This window comes from Erythrolamprus reginae, chromosome 1 (genome assembly GCF_031021105.1).
Source record: "Erythrolamprus reginae isolate rEryReg1 chromosome 1, rEryReg1.hap1, whole genome shotgun sequence".
Taxonomy (NCBI): Eukaryota; Metazoa; Chordata; class Lepidosauria; order Squamata; family Dipsadidae; genus Erythrolamprus; species Erythrolamprus reginae.
The window spans coordinates 221,410,813-221,433,314 of record NC_091950.1 but is presented as its reverse complement, the minus strand read 5'-3'; positions in this window follow the sequence as shown (position 1 = coordinate 221,433,314).

Here is a 22,502-nt window from a genome sequence, read left to right as displayed (position 1 = left end):
TCTCCTGTGATCCAGGCTTTTTGGTAGATGAGGAGAAGTGGTTCCGCAATGGTGTCTGCCAATTCTTTTAGGACTCTGGGGTGTAGTCCATCTGGTCCTGGTGATTTGTATTCATTGAGCTCCCACAAGTGGTCCCTTATTGTGTTTTTATTTATGTTGATTTCAGTTCCGTGGCTGTTTATTGCAGTTGAGTTGCAGGTTGGTTGGTTGGTTCCTTTTTGTGTGAAGACTGATGAAAAATAGGCAATAAACAGCTGTGCTTTATCTCTGTTGTCTGTGATTTCTTTACCATCTTCATTTTTTAGTGTAGTGGCTGTTGATTTTCTTCTTGTTGTTTAAGTGCTGGAAGAAGATTTTTTGTTGTCATTGACTTTCAGGTATTACCCTTAGATTATCCACAGTTGACCTATCCAGATTCCTAAGAGGTCAGTAAGGAGCGAGTACAAGTGCACTAGAGTGCCTTCCGTCCCCTGTCCTACTGCTCTCCTATATCTCCTAAACCTTTCTTCTATTCCTATATTTCTCCTTCTATTCTCTCATTGATATGTTCTTCTTTTCTATTATTTCTTAGATATATTTTACTATCTCCTCTATAACCTTCATCATGTATTTTACTATGTGTATATAGATATATACCCACTAAAACCCTCATTGTGTATTGGACAAAATAAATAAATTGTTCATGTTGGGCCTTTGCTGTTCTTATTTTTTGTTTGCAGATTCTTGCTGTTTGTTGAAATTCCACCTTAGTTATGTGTGCTTCTTTCCATTTTTTGTATTTGGCTTTTTTTCTTTTAGGTTGTCTGTGAGGTCATTGTTTAGCCATGATGGTTTCTTTTTAGTTTTCCTGTTTTTCTTTTTCATAGAAATTGTATTGTGTTAGGCATCTATGATTATGTTTCTGAGGGCCTCCCAGGTTTCCTGTGTGGATTTACCCTTTAGAACCTCCTTCCAGGGGATATTTGTGTTTCGTCCCACCAGGTTTCTGTTATTCCAATTAGATCGTATTCACCCTCATGCATTAATAATTCCAATTCATCCTGTTTGTTCCCCAGGCTTGGTGTGTTTGTGTACAGGCATTTTAGTTGTTTGCATTTGATCCTGGGTGGACATTTTTTAGCCTCTTAGTTTGGTCACCTGCCTCACTCAGATCTAGTTTAAAGCCCTCCTGATAAGATGAGTTAGTCGATTTCCTAGGAGGTTCTTCTTGGCGATATTGTAGGCCATGGTCGAGGAAACCAAAGTTATTTTGGCGATACCATCTCTTTAGCCAGTAGTTTATTTGTGGGATTTTGTGTTCTCTGGCCAGATGTCATCCTCTTGTGGGTAAAATGGAAGGAAAAACAACCTGTGCACCTATCTTTTTGACTGTGTTGCCCAAATGGTCATAGTCTTTCATTATTTGATTCATGTCTTTCCCTGTGTCATTCGTTCCTTTAATATTTTGGTAAGATTTTGCGTTATGTCAGAGATTTTGGCTCCAGAGAGGCAGCACATCTCTCTGGTTTGATTGTCCGGTCTGCAGATGGTAGGTTCAGTTCCCCTGAGAATTGAGTCACCAATCACCAGCACTCTCCTTTTCCTTTTGATTGGGTTGGTGTGTGGGGGGGTCTTTTTCTTTGTTGTGGTGGTGTCAGTTGGCGCTATTTTATTGTGCTTTCTTTCTGGTGATTCTTTGTCAATTATCTGAGCGTTCTCTTCTGTTAGCAGTCCTAGGTATTTGTTGTAGGCAGTGGGGTTGGGAGGGAGTGGGTTGGAATTGGTAGTGGTTTTGTATTTGATTTGTATTTCCTTCTTTGGGTGACATGTGTCCAGCTGTTTTCATCCACTGGGGGGTTGATTCTGTTTTGTTCCTCTGAGGTGTTGGTTCTGTTAGGAATTTGTTGGTCTTTCTCGTTTTGATGTTTGAGTTTTAGAGTTTTTAGGTTTTCTATTTTTTCCTCAAGTAGTTGGATTAATTTACATTTGCTGCATGCAAAGTTTACGTTTGAGGACAAAAGTGTGTACATGGAACACAAACTGCAAATCACCAAATCCTCTTCTGTGTGTTGGGTCTGTCTTCTATGTGTGTGGTTGGTACTTCAGGGTGTGTGGTTAGTTTTTCTTCCATGTGTGTGGTTGGTTGCAAGGTGGATGTAGGAGAGTAGAATGAGGGAAGTTGTGTTTGTAGTTTGTTAGGTTCTTTTTGTTTGTAGGTATTTTGCAAGATGAGCGTGTGAGTGTGGTGGGAGAGCTGTATCCTGGTTGGGTGGGTTTGAGTGTTCAGCCTCTGTAAATTCAAACTGATGGGAGGATGGCAATTTCCCTCCTTTTTCCACCTCTTCTTATTCAAACTCACAGTCCTCTGGCAGATGCTCTTTACCCAGTCTCTGTAAATTCAAACCTAAAATTTCCTTTTAATCTTATTAAATTAATATCATTATCCTCTTACAAATACAGATAGGCCATCATGCCCACTCTTACTTCTTACACATTCTTCTTAAAAGAAACTAAAACAACCTTTTCCTAATTTCTTTTTTATTAAAAATAATAATAATAAAACAAAACCAAAATCTATTACTATTAAAACCAAAAAACCCAGCAAAACCAAAAAGAAAATTCAACTATTAATGAATCTATGCTTTTAAATTTTCATTTCTTAAGTATTTATAATCTGCTGCACGAATCCCAGTGACCGATTAGGTCCCACAGAGTGGGTCTTCTCCGGGTCCCGTCAACTAAACAATGACGGTTGGCGGGCCCCAGGGGAAGAGCCTTCTCTGTGGCAGCCCCGACTCTCTGGAACCAGCTCCCCCCAGAGATTAGAACTGCCCCTACCCTCCTTGCCTTTCGTAAACTCCTCAAAACCCACCTTTGTCATCAGGCATGGGGGAACTGAGATATCTCCCCCAGGCCTATACAATTTATGTATGGTATGTTTGTATGTATGTCTGCTTAATAATGGGTTTTTTAAATATTTTAAATTGTAAATTATTAGATTTGTCATGAACTGTTTTATTGTGTTGTGAGCCTCCCCGAGTCTATGGAGAGGGGCGGCATACAAATCTAATAAATAAATAAATAAATAAATAAATTAAAGTCTATCTGAATATTAATGTATCCATTAATATATTTCCATATTTACTTTTCTATAATTTCATTCAATATTTCTAAACTCAAATATTTTTTCAGGCACTTAATATTTAGTATTATTAAATTTCATCAATCTTCTACATTTCCAATTTTACTCTAAATTCATGTTGCAAAGTCATAAAATCATACAATGCATATAATAAATCCCTTATTTATCATGTATATATTCCATTAATTTTATCTATATAATTCTATATAGTTCTATAATTCTAATCCAATTTTACAAATTAATACATCCTAATATTAAACAACACCTAAATATATCTATTGCCATCGTTCCACAGTCAATCCATATTTAATAATCAATAATCAATCAACCCTCAAAGTTTCTTCTTTATCTTTTTATAATCCATTGATTTCTTCTTTTCCCTTTTCCTCCTTAAATATAGAATCTTTCCAAATTTTTAAATTACCATTCTAATTCCTTTCTTAATCTGCCAACTCCAAAGTATCAGATGACACTTATTTTCAATTTTATTAGTGCTTATTTTATAATGATATGTGAATATGTGACCATCAACCACCTCTTCAATGAAACCAAATTCTAATTCATTTATCTTTTTGCATCGCTTCCCATCTTCTTACACCTCATTAAGTATTAAGTCATCTAAATTTTCAATCTTATGTCCTTTTGTCTGTCCTTTTTGAAGATGCCCATTTTGTGGGACTTTTTTATTTTGATTATTTCCTTTATGTTAATCACACTGTTCAGCATTCCTCTCTTCTTCTTCATCACTTTCACTGTATTCCTGACTCTTGTATTGAAATTCCTTGAAATTTTTTTAAGGTTTCATTGAAGAAAATAATGTTTCTGCTTTCTTCTCTCCATTCTTTAATATCTCTGAATATATCCTTACACAGATCTCTTATTTCTTCCATCTGATCCAAGTTTAGTATGCAAGGGACTTTGTCCAGCTGTCCAATTTATCTTTATGCAGCCCCCAAACCAAAATGCCTCTTTCTTTTTTGTTTTTTCCTTCTCCCCTTTTCAGGTTCAACAAGAGTTCAAGTCAAAAATATTTTCCTCCAATTCTCAGTTCTTCTTTATCACATGTTTATCTGCCCAGTTCCATTGAATCAAGATCACATTCAGTGAATAATATATCCAACCGAATGCTGCCTCAACTTACCAGCAGGTGGTCACAGTAAACAATCTCACAGTTACCTTTCAATAACGATAACGATAATGATAACGATAACAATAACGATAATAATTTATATTTGTATGCTGCCCCTCTCCGAAGACTTGGGGCAGCTCACAACATAGCAATAGTACAATACATTACAAATCTAATATTAAAATTTAAAAAGTTAATTAAAAACATTAATATAACATAATCAGTATCATAAAATAATGAATTACGCAATCATACACACTCAACCCAATTTATCATACTACAGAGGTCAGAAAAACAGTAAGGGGGGGTAATCCTCCCCACGCCTGGCAACAGAGGTGATTCTTCAACATTTTATGGAAGGCGAGAAGGGTGGGGGCTGTTCAAATCTCTGGAGGGAGTTGATTCCAGAGGGCCAGGGCCACCACAGAGAAGGCTCTTCCCCTGGGTCCCGCCAACTGACATTGTTTAGTCAATGGGACCCGGAGAAGGCCAACTCTGTTGCACCTAATCGACCACTGAGATTCGTGCGGCAGAAGGCGGTCTCGTAGGTATTCTGCTCCAATGCCATGTAGAGCTTTATAGGTCATTACCAACACTTTGAATTGTGACCGGAAACTGATCGGCAGCCAGTGCAGGTTGATCAAACATGGGCATATCTAGGGAAGCCCATGATTGCTCTCGCAGCCGCATTCTGCATGATCTGGAGTTTCTGAACACTCTTCAAGGGTAGCCCCATGTAGAGAGTGTTGCAGTAGTCAAACCTCGAGGTGATGAGGGCATGGGTGACTGTGAGCAGTGACTACCTGTCCAAATAGAGCCGCAACTGGTGCACCAGGTGAACCTGGGCAAATGCCCTCCTCACCACAGCTCAAAGATGGTGTTCTAATGTTAGCTGTGGATTGAGGAGGATGCCCAAGTATCCATTATTGACCCTCTCTGAGGGGGTCAATAATTGCCCCCCCCCCAGGGTAATGGATGGACAGATGGAAAAACCCACAGCCACTCCGTCTTGTCAGGATTGAGTTTGAGCCTGTTGACACCCATCCAGACCCTAACAGCCTCCAGGCACTGGCACATCACTTCCACTGCTTCGCGGACAGGTGGAGATATATAATTGGGTATAATCAGCATACTGATGATACCTCGCCCCATGCCCTTGAATGATCTCACCCAGTGGCTTCATGTAGATATTAAATAGCAGGTGGCAGAGGACTGACCCCTGAGGCACCCCTCTGCTGGCCAAAACCAACCAAGAGGGACACAAATCCAGTAAATAGGTGGCAGAGCTCACAGCTCCAATAGCCTTGTCCACTTCATCTGGTATAACCCAGGTCAAACTCCTCCCAGACAGATGGACAAGGATGGACCACAGTCACCTCGACTGACTCATTGTCAGCCGACACTGCTATCCAATCGGAGTCGAGGTCTGTCCGGATCTGAGCGACTTTATCAGCAAAAAACGAGTTAAAGTCCTTGGCACTGCTCTGCAAGGGCTCCCCAACCACCCCCTAATTAAGAAGGGAGCGGATCACCCTAAACAGAGCGGCCGGGTGGGTTTCCGCTGATGCTATCATGGCAGCATTATACGCATATCTTGCTGCCCTGAGCACCAATTTGTAAGTCTTAATATGAGCTCTTACAAGTGTTTGATCAAATTCAGATTTACTCTTCCTCCACTGCTTTTCAATACATCTCTTCTGGCGTTTCAACACCCGGAGTTCCTCGGTAAACCAAGGTGCTCTCTGGGGTCTAGTGCCACAGAGAGGGTGCAATGGTGCAATTCGGTCAAGAGCCTCTGTTGCAGCCCTGTTCCAAGACACAGCAAGAGACTCCGTCGAGCTGTATATGAGTGAATCTGGTAAAACTCCAAGCGCCCTCTGAAAACCTTCTGGATCCATCAGGCATCTGGGGCGGAACCACCTAGTCAGTTCCGCCTCCCTGTGGGGGAGGATTGGAGCCTTGAAGTTGAGCCGTAGCAGAAAATGGTCTGACCATGATAAAGGCACAGCTTCTAATCACCTTCATATCATGTCGGATGCGTGTCCCCTCCCCTGAACTACTTGGGTCAGGTCCATGGCTGTCATGGTGGCCATGAACTCCTGTGCTAACCCAGAGGATTCACTGAGCGACGGCAGATTCAAGTCCCCCAGGACAATAAGTCTGGGGCACTCCACTGCCAGCCCGTCTACCTCCTCGAGCAGCACAGGCAGGGCTATTGACACGCAGCTGGGAGACAGGTACATGAGTAACAAGCCCACCTGAACCCCTAGGTCTAACTTCACAAGGAGGCATTCACAACCCGCAATCTCAGGAGCAGTGAGTCTGTGCAGGCTAATAGTCTCCTTGGTTATAATGGCCACTCCTCCCCCCCCTTCCCTGGAGTTGCGGCTGATGCTGTACCTGAAACTCGGCTGAGCACATTTCAGAGAGGGGAACTCCTCCCTCTGTGCCCAGCCAGGTTTCAGTCACACACACCAGGTTGGCCTCCTCCTCCAGGATCAAGTCCCGGATGAGGAGAGGCTTGTTAACTACCAACCTGGCATTGAGCAGCAGCAGCCTGAGTCCATGGTCCGGATTACACTCATCACAGGACCCCAAGCAGAACTCATGGGGCCGAAACAAGGGATCACTTTCAGGCAGCGTTCTCTCATTCCCCGGGAATGGCATGCCCCATGGTTCCTGCCATATCTGCCTCTCCTCAGCAGCTCCAGAATGTTCTGGCCCTCTGCCACCCCAGAGATAAAGACTCCCACAGCCCTCCCGCCTCCATATCACTCATAGCAACCCATTCATTCATACCATACATATCACCCTGCCAATTCCAATCAGTCATCCTTACAAACCCACCCATCAAATATTAAAACAGTAAAAAAATAATAAGAACAGGATATAAATAAAAATTAATTAAAATAATTAAATTAAACTAAAATCAATACACTAAATAACAATACACTAGTTTTTTTTCCTCGGGTATAATTTTTTATTGTTTTTCACACCTTACAGAGATTCCAATTTACATACCTCAAATTAAAATATAATACAATACAATATCAAATGCCAATTTTTTAGTCAAATTAACCAAATTTTTCTAATTATTTATCCAATTATTTCTGGTATATATCATTCATCCTATGCTACCTCCTTTCCAAATGCTATCATCCCATTTGCCCAGGTTTGCCTGGTGCACCAGTTGCACCAGGAGGGCGTTTGCCCAGGTTCACCTGGTGCACCAGTTGCGGCCCTATTTGGACAGGGAGTCATTGCTCACAGTCGCTCATGCCCTTATCACCTCGAGGTTCGATTACTGCAATGCTCTCTACATGGGGCTACCTTTGAAAAGTGTTCGGAAACTTCAGATCGTGCAGAATGCGGCCGCGAAAGCTATCATGGGGCTTCCTAGATTCACCCACATTTCTACAACACTCTGTGGCCTGCACTGGCTGCCGATCGGTTTCCGGTCACAATTCAAAGTGTTGGTAATGACCTTTAAAGCCCTTCATCGCATTGGACCAGAATACCTCCGGAACCGCCTTCTACCGCACGAATCCCAGCGGCCGATAAGGTCCCACAGAGTTGGCCTTCTCCAGGTCCCGTCAACCAAACAATGTTGTTTGGCAGTCCCCAGGGGAAGAGCCTTCTCTATGGCGGCCCCGGCCCTCTGGAATCAACTCCCCCCGGATATTACAACGGCCCCCACCCTCCTTGTCTTTCGCAAGTTACTCAAGACCCACCTATATCACCAGGCATGGGGGAATTAAGACATCTCCACCAGGCTTTCTTATATTTTATGTTTGATATGTATGTGTGGTATGGTTTTTAAATTGTTGGGGGGTTTTAATATAATTTTATTATTAGATTTGTTCCATTATTATACTGTTTTTATTATTGTTGTGAGCAACCCCGAGTTCGGAGAGGGGCGGCATACAAATCTAATAAATTGAATTGAATTGAATTGAATCCGGATTTTAGATAATGTTCTTTGCTTTCATTTATATTTAAAGTGCTATAGCTATCTAAATTTCTCTTGGCTATTTGCTGTTTTTCCTAACTATGCCATTGTGCTTCAGTCCTTTTCTAGCATTCTTAGAAAACACATTCCTACTTTCATTTTTTTAAAAAACCCTCATTTTATCCTAACTGCCTTTAACAACAGAAAATATCCAAATGTACATCTCTTTAAAAGCCCAGGAAGGAAAGGAATAAATAAATAAATAAATAAAAGAGAAAAGGAAGGAAAAAAGAAGAGCAGAAAAGAATAAGAAAAGGAAAAACACTATTCATATCGAATCTTAACCTATACATAGGAGGAAGGGTTGTTATTAGAAATTTTAAAATACATTTCCTACTCAATTCATTTATTTCAATTCTTTCATTATATCAGTATGTCATTTCTACTTTAATAAATCAAAATAAATATAAATCATTATTACTTCATTATTTTATGCAAAAAATATCCTCCAAAAAACCCCCCACCAAAGTATTAATATTATTCCCTAATCTAGATATTTTCCACTGCCGTTCTTAGTGTGATAATCTTCCCTAATCTATAAACCCTGCTGCTAATCCTGCGTAATAATCTTCCCTAAACTATGTGTCACTGTCATATCAGTGCAATAATCTTCCCTATTCCCTATAGCAGAGAATATTAAAAATAATACCAAAACCTTTTTTAAGTACATCAGAAGCAGGAACTCAACCAGAAAAACAGTTGGGCCACTCAATGACAATGGTCAGAACGGGATAATCAGAGACGACAAGGAGATTGCTGAGAGACTAAATGACTTCTTTGCCTCCATTTTCACTGAGGAAGATAGAGAGCATTTGCCTCCCACTGAATTAGTTTTCCCAGGGAGGGAATTAGAAGAATTAAACGAGATAGAGATAAACAGGGAAGATGTTCTTGCCTGCCTCTCTAAACTAAATGTCAACAAATCGCCAGGTCCAGATGGCATCCACCCTAGAGTTCTCAAGGAACTCAAGTTCGAAATTGCTGAACTTCTAGCTAAAATATACAATTTTTCTCTAAGACCTGAGGATTCGAGGGAGGCAAATGTAACCCTGATCTTCAAGAAAGGATCCAGAGGTGATCCACGAAACTATAGACTAGTCAGTTTAACCTCAGTTCCAGGTAAAGTGATGGAAACCATTATTAAAGATAAAATTACAGAGCACATAGAATAACAGGCATTGCTGAAAGAAAATCAACATGGTTTCTGCAAAGGCAAATCATGTCTTACTAACTTGTTAGAATTCTTTGAGGGTGTAAATAAACACACAGATAAAGGGGACCCAGTTGATATTGTATACCTTGACTTTCAAAAGGCTTTTGACAAAGTCCCTCACCAAAGGCTCCTAAAAAAGCTCTTCAGCCATGGAATTAGAGGACTGGTCTTGTCCTGCATTGGTAACTGGCTAAATTGTAGGAAGCAAAGGGTGGCAATAAATGGACAATTTTCTTGATGGAAAGAAGTAAGAAGTGGTGTACCCCAAGGTTCAGTTTTGTGACCTTTACTTTTTAATTTATTCATTAATGATCTGGATGTAGAAGTAAATAGTGAGGTAGCAAAGTTTGCTGACGACACTAAATTGTTCTGGGTAGTGAAAAGTGAAACTGATTGTCGGGAGCTCCAGAAGGATCTCTCAAAATTGAGTGAGTGGGCAACAAAGTGGCAAATGCATTTTAACCTAGACAAGTGCAAAGGTATGCACTTCGGGGCAAAGAACCCCAAATATACCTACCAACTGATGAGGACAAAACTTTCCGAGACAACACAAGAAAGGGATCTTGGGGTTTTGGTGGACAGCTCAATGAAGATGTCAACCCAGTGCACAGCAGCAGTAAAAAAGCAAATTCCATGCTTGGCATGATTAGGAAGGGAATCGAAAATAGGTCAGCAAGCATTGTGTTGCCTCTGTACAAATCGATGGTGAGACCACACTTGGAATACTGTGTACAGTTCTGGACACCACACCTCAAGAAGGATATAATTGAACTTGAAACTTGCAAAAAAAGGGCAACAAGAATGATAAAGGAAATGGAGCACCTCCCTTATACCAGGTTACAATGCCTTGGTCTCTTCACCCTTGAAAGACAGCGTTTAAGGGGTGACTTGATCAAAGTGTATAAAATCATGCATGGGATCGAAAAGGCAGCTAGAGAAAAAATATTTTCTCTATCACACAATACTAGGACAAGAGGCACTCCCTAAAGCCTCATAGGTATGAAAGTGAGAACAAATCAAGGGAAATATTTCTTCACCCAGAGGGTCGTTGGTTTATGGAATTCACTTCCAGAAGAGGTTGTAATAGCTGTCAGCCTTGATAGCTTCAAGGCAGGATTAGACAGATTCACGGATGCCAAGCATATAGATGGTTATTGAAACGGATGTCCAAGTGCTGCCTCTATGTTGGTTGAGGCAGGCAGGATTCCCTTGAGTACACTTGTTGGGGGTCAAGGGAAAGGGAGGGTCTTGCCTTCTCTTTCTGCTCAAGATCCCCATGGACAATTGGTGGGCCACTGTGTGACACAGAATGCTGGACTCGATGGGCTTTGGCTTGATTCAACATGGCTCTTCTTATGTTCTTATGTTCTTCTTATTATTATTATTTATTAGATTTGTATGTCGCCCCTCTCCGCAGACTTGGGACGGCTCACAACAATAATAGTACAATGTATAACAAATCTAATAATTAAAAGTCATTTAAAAACCCTTATTTAAAAAGAAACATACACACAAACATAACATGCATAAACTGTATAGGCCCAGGGGAAATGTCTCAGTTTCCCCATGCCTGGCGGCAGAGGTGGGTTTTAAGAAGTTTACAAAAGGCAAGGAGGGTGGGGGCAGTTCTAATCTCCAGGGGGAGTTGGTTCCAGAGAGTCGGGGCTGCCACAGAGAAGGCTCTTCCCCTGGGTCCTGCCAGACGACATTGTTTAGTCGATGGGACCCGGAGAAGGCCAACTCTGTTGGACCTAACCGGTCGCTGGGATTCATGCAGCAGAAGGCGGTCTCAGAGATATTCTGTCCTGATGCCATGAAGTGCTTTATAAACCAATACTTTGAATTGTGACTGGAAACTGATCGGCAACCAATGCAGACTGCGTAGTGTTGGTGTAACATGGGCATAATTGGGGAGGCCCATAATTGCTCTCGCACCTGCATTCTGCACGATCTGAAGTTTCCGAACACTTTTCAAAGGTAGCCCCATGTAGAATGACTGTGAGCAGTGACTCCTGGTCCAAATAGGGCCACAACTCCTCACCATAGCTGAAAGATATTTCTCTAATGTTAGCTGTGGATCGAGGAGGACACCCAATTTGTGGACCCTCTCTGAGGGGATCAGTATTCCCTCCCCAAGGTGATGGATGGACAGATGGAATTGTCCTTGGGAGGCAAAACCCACAGCTACTCCGTCTTATCAGGGTTGAGTTTCAGTCTGTTGACACCCATCCTGAGGGGGACGATGTCTCAAAGGGACTTAGAGCAACCCCAGCCATGGGGGGTCACTCACGAATGCCAATCCTAGAAAGAAGACTTGGACACATCTCTCTCTGGGTGAAATGAAACATTATTGAGCTGTGCACCTCCTTTTATTGGGGGAATATGCAACTGGGAATGATTACACATACATGTCAAGTGATATACAAACATCCAATAATGTAACTCTAAAAGATGACACAACTTCCGAGTCCTTCCTATCTCTATATGGCATGTAACTCAGTTTCCACTGAGCAAATGTCTCTCATGGCCAATTTCCTGGGACCTTTTGTTGTTTAAGACAGTTATCTCCTATTTACCACAAAGCAAGGTCTTTTATCACAGCCTTCGTCCTGTTTACCCCAGGCAATGTAAATTGCATCCGTTGATCACACAGTTCTTTTCCTGCTGACACATTCTTGTTATCCGAGGAGAGTTGCTTGAACCGTTTTATGGCCAGTCACTTCCTTAAACAGATTTCACCAGAAATGCAGACTCACTTATGTGACCTACGTGCAGTCCTGTCCTGGCTAATGGAATCGGAGTGTATGAGGCATTTATATCAGAAGTCCAGATATAGTGTAATCCTATCCTAACATGCTATGGCAGCTACATCTCCTCCATTTTATTTTTGTTTGAACGCAAGCACCTAAATCAGTGCTCTGTTTCTATTTCTTCATTGCTGGAGAAGTGGAAAGGTTCCTTCGTGTTTGTTGGATCATTATAATATGGTTCCAGGGAGGCCATGAGAGGTTGAGCAGACTCATACAATACATTGTGAACAAAGGCAGAGCGACACATAGACAACAAGGAAGGAATACATTGGATAAAACAACATAATAATACAGCGGCTGAAATAATACCAATCATATACATAAGAATTAACCTTAACCAAGAGCCATCCGGAAGTCATGACCATAGAGCATTCCACCAATTGGGTAGTATATCTGCACCTATGTTATCCACCAATTGCTTCATCTGCTTTATTTGTTCTTCTATGGTGGCAGAGTTATCAGTGAGATTGAAACAACACATGTTCTTAACTGCCTGACAACCCTGATGGTGGAGTAACTGTAAAAAGTCTATGGCAGCATGTCTTAAGTCAGATTGATCTTTATTTAAAGCAGCCAAGGCAATGAAGGTTCTATTAATATCTTTTGCCAAGGCACAGGCAAGCTTTCCTATCAAACGCTGCTTATACAGTGCTAATGCGGGCACCCCTACAAGTGAAACAGCTAAGGAGGTATATTCAGCTTTGTTCAATAAGGCAAGGTTACTATCACAAGTGTCATCCAAGGGAGTTGTGTCTCTGCGTTGCCAATAATGTTGACACAAAAGTACTTCCTGCTTGGAGGGGAAAACAGGGATTAGGTGGGTAAGGCTACAAATGGTTTCAGATAGGTTTGCTGGAATATAATTGAAGGTCCTATCGCCACATGTAAAAAACCATCCTGGAGGCAGCAGCACATCTGAGCTTCAGGGGGTAATTTGCATACTCCTGGTGCATGCTGGGAAGAAGCTAAAAGCTCACCACGAGGCAAAAGAACACCGGGTTTGCTGACCAGGGAAGCAGAGGAACTCACCACCCAGGAATCTGAGCTTCAGGGGGTAATTTGCATACTCCTGGTGCATGCTGGGAAGAAGCTAAAAGCTCACCGCGAGGCAAAAGAACACCGGGTTTGCTGACCAGGGAAGCAGAGGAAATCACCAACCCAGCAACAAGAGCAGACATGTCACCTCTGCACTCTCCCGCACCCACCCTGCAACCTACCACACACATAAAGAATAACACAGAGAGTGAGAGAGAAGATACACCAACCATGCACACATAAGTCACTCCCCGAACAAGCATAGATGAAGACGGAACTGAATCTATGGTGTGCTGCAGTTTGTGCTCCATGTACTCACTCCTCCCCTCAAACCTCCAAAACTTTACCTGCAACAAATGCAAACTCATCCAGCTACTTGAGGAAAAAATCGAAAACCTAGAGAAAAACCTAACAACCCTGAAGCACCAACATCACAACGAGAAAATCCATCAGACTCCCAACAAAACCAACACCCCAGAGGAGCTAAGCCGAATCCACGCCCCAGAAGCAGTAAATAGCTGGACACACATCACCCTAAGACGAAAAAACAAGCCTCCACCAACTCCAACCCTCCTCCTCCCAACCCCACTGCCTACAAGCAACAAATATTCAGTACTCTCGGAACAAGAAAACCTGCAAACATCTGACAAAGAACCACCAAGAACCAAGCACAACACAACTCCACCAAAAGCCTCAACAACAGAAGCTAACCTCCCTCACCCCAAGCCAGCCAAAAAGAAAAGGAGAGTACTGGTAATTGGAGACTCAATCCTCAGGGGAACTGAGCCTCCCATCTGCAGACCAGACAACCAATCTAGAGAGGTGTGCTGCCTCCATGGAGCTAAAATCTCTGACATAACTGAAAACCTCACCAAAATACTCAAACCCATAGACTACTACCCACTATTGGTGATTCATGCGGGAATCAACGACACAGGGAAAGACATGAACCAAATTATGAAAGACTATGACCACTTGGGCAACACAATCAGAAAACCAGGTGCTCAGGTTGTTTTTTCCTCCATCCTCCCCACTAGAGGACGACACCCCGCCAGAGAATGCAAAATCCCGCAGATAAATCACTGGCTTAAAGGATGGTGTCGCCATAAGAACTTCGGCTTCCTCGACCATGGCCTGCACTATCTCCAAGAAGGGCTTCTAGCAAGCGACGGGCTACACCTCACTAGAGCGGGGAAGAACCGACTAGGCAACCGACTAGCCCAACTCATCAGGAGGGCTTTAAACTAGCTCTGAGAGGGGAGGCTGACCAAACTATACGACAAAACACTGAACAAAACAAGGAAGGGGAACGGGACAAGCCTACAAACAAACCTGAGAATAAAAAATTTCTACCTGCAAACAAACACAAACATCTAAAATGCCTGTACACGAACGCACAAAGCTTGGGAAACAAACAGGATGAACTGGAAATATTAATACACGAGGGCCAATATGTTCTAATTGGAATCACAGAAACCTGGTGGGACGAAACACACGCCTGGAACACACAGATAATGGGTTACAACCTCTTCAAGAAGAACAGGTCAAACAAGAAAGGAGGAGGTGTTGCACTATACACCAAAGACCACTACACTGCCACAGAACTACATCCAACCAAAGATGATAACCCCCTAGAAATCATATGGGTCAACATAAAAGAAAAAAAGAGCAACACCACAATTGGAGTATACTACAGACCACCCAATCAAACAGACACAATGGACGACCTCTTCACATGCCAACTAACAGACATATGCAACAAACACAGCACGACAATAATGGGGGACTTCAACTACCCAGACATCAACTGGAAAACTAACTCAGCACCAAGCAGAAAGTCTGCCAAATTTCTTTCCAGTCTAGCTGACAACTTTCTAACCCAAAAAGTTGAAACAGGAACCAGAGGGAATGCTATATTAGACCTAATACTAACAAACAGGGAAGAAACAATAGAGGGAACAGAAGAAGAAGGGAAACTGGGAGAGAGCGACCACGTCATCCTCAAATTCAACATAGTGCAATCACTAGCTACTATACCCAACACCACTACAGTCCCAGACTTCAGAAAAGCGGACTTTAACAAGCTCAGAGCGAACCTTGAACAATGCCCCTGGAACAAACTCTTAGAAGGAAAAACCACTCAGGAAGCCTGGGGGATCCTAAAAAACAGCATCATAGATGCCCAAAACAACGCAATCCCCATGAAAAGGAAAAACAGGAAAACCAAAACTAAACCTGCATGGCTAAACAAAGCCCTCGCAGATGACATAAAAGGAAAAAAAGCTAAGTACAAACAATGGAAAGAAGGACTCATAACCAAAGTGGAATATCAGCAAACAGCCAGTTCCTGCAAACAAAAAATAAAAACAGCAAAGGCACAATATGAACAACACCTTGCAGTGGAAGTCAAAGACAACAAAAAAAGATTCTTCCAACACATCAACAATAAGAAGAAAATCAAAGAAACAATCGTCACACTAAAAAACGAAGAGGGTAGAGAAATCACAGACAGCAATAACCAAGCACAGCTACTCAACGCCTACTTTGCAACAGTCTTCACACAAAAGGGAACCTCCCTCCAACCAATCTGCAATTTAACTGCAACAAACTGCCCCAGAACCGAACTCAACATAGACAAAAGCACAGTGAGGGACTACCTGAGGGAACTCAACGAATACAAATCACCAGGGCCAGACGGACTTCACCCCAAAGTCCTAAAAGAATTGGCAGACACCATAGCGGAACCACTCCTCCTCATCTACCAAATATCCTGGATCACTGAAGACCTACCGGAAGACTGGAAGCGAGCTGATGTAGTCCCCATCCACAAAAAAGGCAAAAAGACCGACCCAGGTAACTACAGACCAATCAGTCTGACCTCTATACCAGGAAAAATACTGGAGAAAATAATCAAAAAACAACTTACTCACTTCCTAGAAACAAACAAGATCATATCCAATAGCCAGCACGGATTCATCAGAAACAAATCATGCCAAACCAATCTCATATCATTTTTCAACACCATAACCAAGTCAGTTGACCAACGCAACTCCTTGGACCTCATATACTTGGACTTCAGTAAGGCTTTCGATAAAGTCGACCACAGTCTCCTAATCCACAAACTAGAAAAAAATGGAGTAGATTACTACACACGTAGATGGATAAACAGTTGGCTGACCAACCGCACCCAACGAGTTGTCCTCAACGGCACCAAATCCACATGGAAAAAAGTAGACAGTGGAGTACCACAGGGCTCTGTCCTGGGTCCTGTACTCTTTAACATCTTCATCAACGACCTGGACGAGGGAATAAAAGGGGAACTAATAAAATTTGCAGATGACACCAAGCTGGCGGGGGTAGCCAACACCCTTGTGGACAGGCTCAGAGTACAAGAAGACCTAGACAGACTATCACAGTGGGCCCATACCAACAAAATGAGGTTCAACACCGACAAATGCAGAGTCCTCCACCTCGGCAAAAAGAACCCTAGACATGCATACAGCCTGGGAGATACCCCACTCAGCAGTAGTGACTGCGAAAGAGATCTTGGAGTCTTGGTGGACAATCAACTAAACATGAGTCAGCAATGTGCAGCAGCAGCCAAAAAAGCCAACTCAATCCTAAGCTGCATCAACAGAGGAATACGCTCCAAGACCAGGGAAGTACTAATACCACTCTACTATGCCCTGGTCAGACCCCACTTGGAGTACTGCATCCAATTCTGGTCACCTCACTACAAAAAAGACATCAAAACTCTGGAGAAGGTGCAAAAAAGAGCAACCAAAATGATTAGGGGACTCGAAACCAAGACTTACAAAGAGAGATTGAGAGAACTGGGCATGGACAGCCTAGAAAAAAGAAGGTCTAGAGGGGACATGATAGCAGTTTACAGATACTTGAGGGGTTGCCACGGTGAGGAGGGGGTCTCTTTATTCCCCAGGGCACCAGAGGGCCGGACGAGGAACAATGATTGGAAGCTGACCAAGGAGAGATTCAACCTGGAAATAAGGAAGAACTTCCTGACGGTCAGAGCGATCAACCAATGGAACTGCCTGCCAGGGGAGGTGGTGAACTCCCCAACTCTGGACACCTTCAAGAGGAGATTGGACTTCCATTTGGCTGGGGTGCTGTAGGGTTTCCTGCTCAGGCAGGGGGTTGGACTCGATGACCTAACGGTCCCTTTCAACTCTATTAATAAATAAAATAAAAATAAATAAAACATGACCATAGGAAAATGACACATTTTGGATGGATGAGCAATTGCGCTCCCATGTGGCAGATGACATTTTCAAGCAGTGTGGGTGGGACTGATGGGTAGAACAATTAACAATACGGGCACACATCACATTTGTTCCCATGGCAACATGAGGAGTACATTGCTCCAGAAGGGAGACGATATGACGTGGGACCCCACTCATAAAACTGGGTATATTGTAGTTCCTGGGCAGTTAAAAACATCAACAAAGAGGAGTCATTAAGGAACACAGAAAGGGGGGTACATACAAGAATCAGACAATGCCCAAGAATCATATGCATATCAACAGTTTGCAACAAACAAAATGTAGACAAGTTGGAAAGATTTGTGAGACGTAGCCAAATATTATACTCCATCCATTGTTGCAGGTCCACAGAACATCTGGGGTGGGTGTAAGCGGGAGCATGGGAACAGGTAACTAGGGTAATAAGAAAATTTAAACACAAAAAACACAACACAAAAATAAAAGCATGCAAAATAATGACATATATGACATGGGTCCATTTAATCCCTCCCAAAGAGTGACATGGGAGGGGCGTTTGTGAATGTGCAAAACAGGGCATCCTCGAGGCGGGAGGTATTCTGGAGGATCAGGAAAAACTTCATCATAGGTTGGAGGTTGATGCAGTTTGGATTCCTGGGCGGGCATGGAGACAGGCTCTGTAGCTGATGTGGACATCGTCAATTAAAGATACAGCACTCAGCGAGGTCAGGGAGGGATTCCTTCTTTTCCTTATTTTTTGGCAAAAAGGGGCATACATGCCCTCTGGGAACCCACAAAACACAATCTTCTAGTTGCACTGCAATGTAACCTCAGCCCCAGGTGATGAGATCTGCGGGGCCTCTCCAGGTCAGATCCGGAAGTATCATGTAATAAACAGGGGGTCGGTGAGGCAAAGAATCATGCACAGTAAAGTGTCGCTGGGCGGCCGCAGAGGGAGTGGAGGACCCAGCTAAGTTCAGGAAATTAAGAGTAAAAAGTACTCTGTTCAATTGGTTTTGCAAGGACGGGAGGCCCGGAGGGATTTTCTCCATTTTCAATTTTTCTAGCGCCCGTTTAATGGTCAAGTTTGCCCTTTCCACCATTGCTTGACCCTGGCTGTTGTAAGGTATGCCGAACTTATGCGTGATACCCCAAGTGTTACAAAATTGCGCAAAGGCTGAACTAGTGTAAGCGGGGCCATTGTCAGTTTTAAATTCTTTAGGGCATCCCATTGTTGGAAAGATACGAATACATTGGTTGATGGCATGTTTGGTGGCTTCACCCCTTTGCGGAGAGGCCATAATAAAACCTGAATAAGTGTCAACGGAAACATGTAAATATTTCCAGGGCGCAACAGGTTGGAATTGGGTAACATCCATCTGCCAAATTTGTGAAGCCTCAAGACCACATGGGTTGACCCCCCCATAGGGATGGAGTTGGCATGCTGACTACATGTGAGGCATTGTTGAACAATGGCCGAGGCTTCAGATTTTGAGACGCCAAATTGCTTAGCGAGAGCCTTGGCATTTTGATGAAAGTAGGAGTGGCTCTCCCATGGGGTTGGGGAAGATAAGGAAAAAACAGTGGGTGATCTTGCAGCCTGATCAGCAGCATCGTTGCCTTTAGTTAACATTCCAGGAAAGGGCTGATGGCTGCGTATGTGAGCGACAAAAAAGGGAGCAGTCCTAGCCATAATGAGCTACTGGAGAGTCAAAAACAAGGCCATTAAGGAGCTCTCGACAGCCAAGGACAAATATGCATCAAAAATATTAAGAATAATCTGGGAAACATGCAAGGAGTCTACAATTAGATTAAAAGGTGTATCAGTTAGCTTCTGAAAGGACAAAATGGAAGCGGCCAATTCTGCGCGTTGAGCAGAGGATTGGGCCGGGGTGTGATGTATAACCCATTGGCCATTTCTTTGAAAAACACAGGGTCCCCTGGTTTTTGTCCCATCAGCGAAAACAGTTAATGCCTGTGGGATAGGTTGGTCTTGCATACAGGTGTTAAAGCTGGCGGGGACCAACTGAATTAATTGAATGTGAGTGTCCACAGGTAGATGATATAAGATATGACCAGGCCAGTCCACAAGGGCCATCTGGAGGTCTGTACTTTGAGAAAATAAAGATTCCCACATGGGAAGGGGAAGGGGGACATAAAGTGAAACCGGCTCAAAACCTATGAGCGTTAAACAGCGGCAGCGGCTGTGAACAATTAAAAGAGAGGAAATAGTTTTCCAGGAGGTATGCGGAAGATGAATCCATTCAATGATCAAGACTGAGGAGGGCAGCACTTGTATAATGCAAGCAGTAGGAATAGAAGGAGTGTTAAGCAAAAGAAGAGACAGGGGGTGTTCTCCTGGCACCTATCCACCCATTTAACACGCAGCGCACGATTAACCAGCATGTCCAATGGCTCAGGGATGAGGTGAATAAGATCCAAGGGGGAGGAAGCCCCCGCCAGGGCAGAAAAGAGGGGGGGATTAGCTGAGAGGTTGTGAATCCCATGTAAGGGCGAGCCCAATTCAGCGATCCTAAATACTGCTGGAGCTGTACTAGGGTGGTAGGGGAGGGTAAAGACAAGGAGAGAAGAACAGGGGAAGAATGAGACTGAGAAAGTTTATGACCCAGATACAAAAAGGGTTCTGTTTGTTGAACCTTCTCGGGAGCTATAGTCATACTCATAGTTCCCTCTAAGCTGAGCAGTGAGCAATCGCTCACTTAAAAATCATCATCAACTCAGAGTTTTCCAAACCTGCCCAGAAGCCGAGAGGGAAAGAGTGAGAGGGAAGGAGAGAGAGAGAGGAAGAGAGGAAGAGAGAGAAACAGATAGAAAAAAGAGAGGAAGGAAAAGAGAAAGAAAAAGAATGGGAGTAAAGAAGAGAGAAAGAAAATCAAAATCTAGTTTGAAACTAGCTCAACTATTTAAGTGGCATTTTGATATTGATAGAGTTGCCCTATTATGAGCTCACTGTTATAGACACACAGTACAGTATTTTATTTTGAAATTCTCTGAGGCAAAACAGGGTGGGTTTTTTATTTGTTTGTTTGTTTGTTTGTTTATTATTTCTGTGCCGCCCAGTCCCGAAGGGACTGCCGCTCAGACACTATACTTTTCTGCCCCCCCCAAAAAAAAATTAGAGGGAACACTGGTCATACTGGTTAAATGTTCAATGAGAAGGAGCAAAATCTGTTGAAAGGATGGGTGAGGCATATCAGCAGCAAGCAAGATATCATCTATGTAGTGATACAAAAGAACGTTTGCATGAGAGAGGCAAAAGGGCTCTAGCAATGAATGCACCACATATTGACACATGGTAGGGCTGTTTAGCATGCACATCACTTCCACTGCTTCGCTCACTGGACATGGGGTGGAGATGTAAAGCTGGGTATCATCTGCGTACTGATGATACCTCACCCCATGCCCGTGGATGATCTCACCCAGCAGTTTCATGTAGATATTAAATAACAGGGGGGAGAGAACCGACCCCTGAGGCACTCCACAAGGAAGTAACCTTGATGTCGACCTCTAACCCCCCACTAACACCGACTGTGACCGACCAGAGAGGTAGGAGGAGAACCACTGAAGAACAGTGCCTCCCACTCCCAACCCCTCCAGCCGGCACAGAAGGATACCATGGTTGATGGTACCGAAAGCTGCTGAGAGGTCAAGAAGCACCAGGACAGAGGATAAACCCCTGTCCCAGAGATCATCCATCAATGCGACCAAAGCAGTTTCCGTGCTGTAGCCAGGCCTGAATCCTGACTGCTGAGGGCCTAGATAATTGGCTTCTTCCAAGGACCACTGGAGTTGGAGCGCCACCACCTTCTCAACAACCTTCCCCATAAAGGGAAGGATGGAGACTGGTCGATAGTTGTTAAGAATGGCTGGGTCCAGGAACAGTTTCTTGAGGAGGAGGCGCACAAGTGCCTCCTTGTAAGGATGCAGGAAGGACCCCCTCCCCAAAGAAGCATTGACAATCTCCTGGACCCAGCTCCATGTCACCTCTCGGCTGGCGGAGACCAGCCAGGAGGGACACGGATCCAGTAAGCAGGTGGCAGAACTCACAGCTCCAATGGCCTTGTCCACTTCATCAGATTGTTTTATCAGTCTTTCCTATATGATACCTAACATACATAGTGCTAGTTATTATCCCATATTAATCCTACTCCTGTTATTGTAACTCTCCTCCCTTATCTTTTCCCCTTACTCCCACTTTATTTATCACCATAAATCAAATAAGCAATTTATAATTCAATCAATCAAAATAATAAAATAAAAGAGAGAGAAAGAAAAGCAAGAAAAAATAGAAAAAAGGTCAACCAAAGATAAACATAATCATTACCAAATATCTCATCTATATTATGCACAATAATCAAAGCTATTTTCAATTTTTCCATTTATAAACCATTAAATTTTCTCCTCTTATATAATTCTTCCATTTCACACTTTATATCAGCAAAAATGTCTAATTTTCTCTATTCTGCCTAAAGAGCTTCACAGCTGCTAAAAATGAAATTTGGATCAGAGCTAATTTGGTATACATTTTGAATATGGTGTTAGATTTTTTTTTTTGAAATTGTTCCTTTCTAAGTATGAGGAAAAGATGTGTTGCTTTGGAGTTGACATGTTTTTTGGAGCCGTCTCGCCATTTTAGATTTGAGAAGCAAAGACCATCCTGGATTCAAGAAGCAAGCATTGTGGGAAGTAGGAAGATTTGAATATACAAAGGAGAATCTGGGTAGAGCTACTATGGTCTTTTAAAAAAACAAACAACTACATTATATTTCGAGACTTGTGCAGAGAAGATCTGAAGTGGGAGTTTGTTATTTTTACATTTTACCTTCTAAATTATGTTAAATGCATAGACAGTAATATCTCACCGTATGTTTAATAGATATGATAACATCCTAGGAAAAGAAGAAGAAAGAGGAAAAGAGAAAGAAA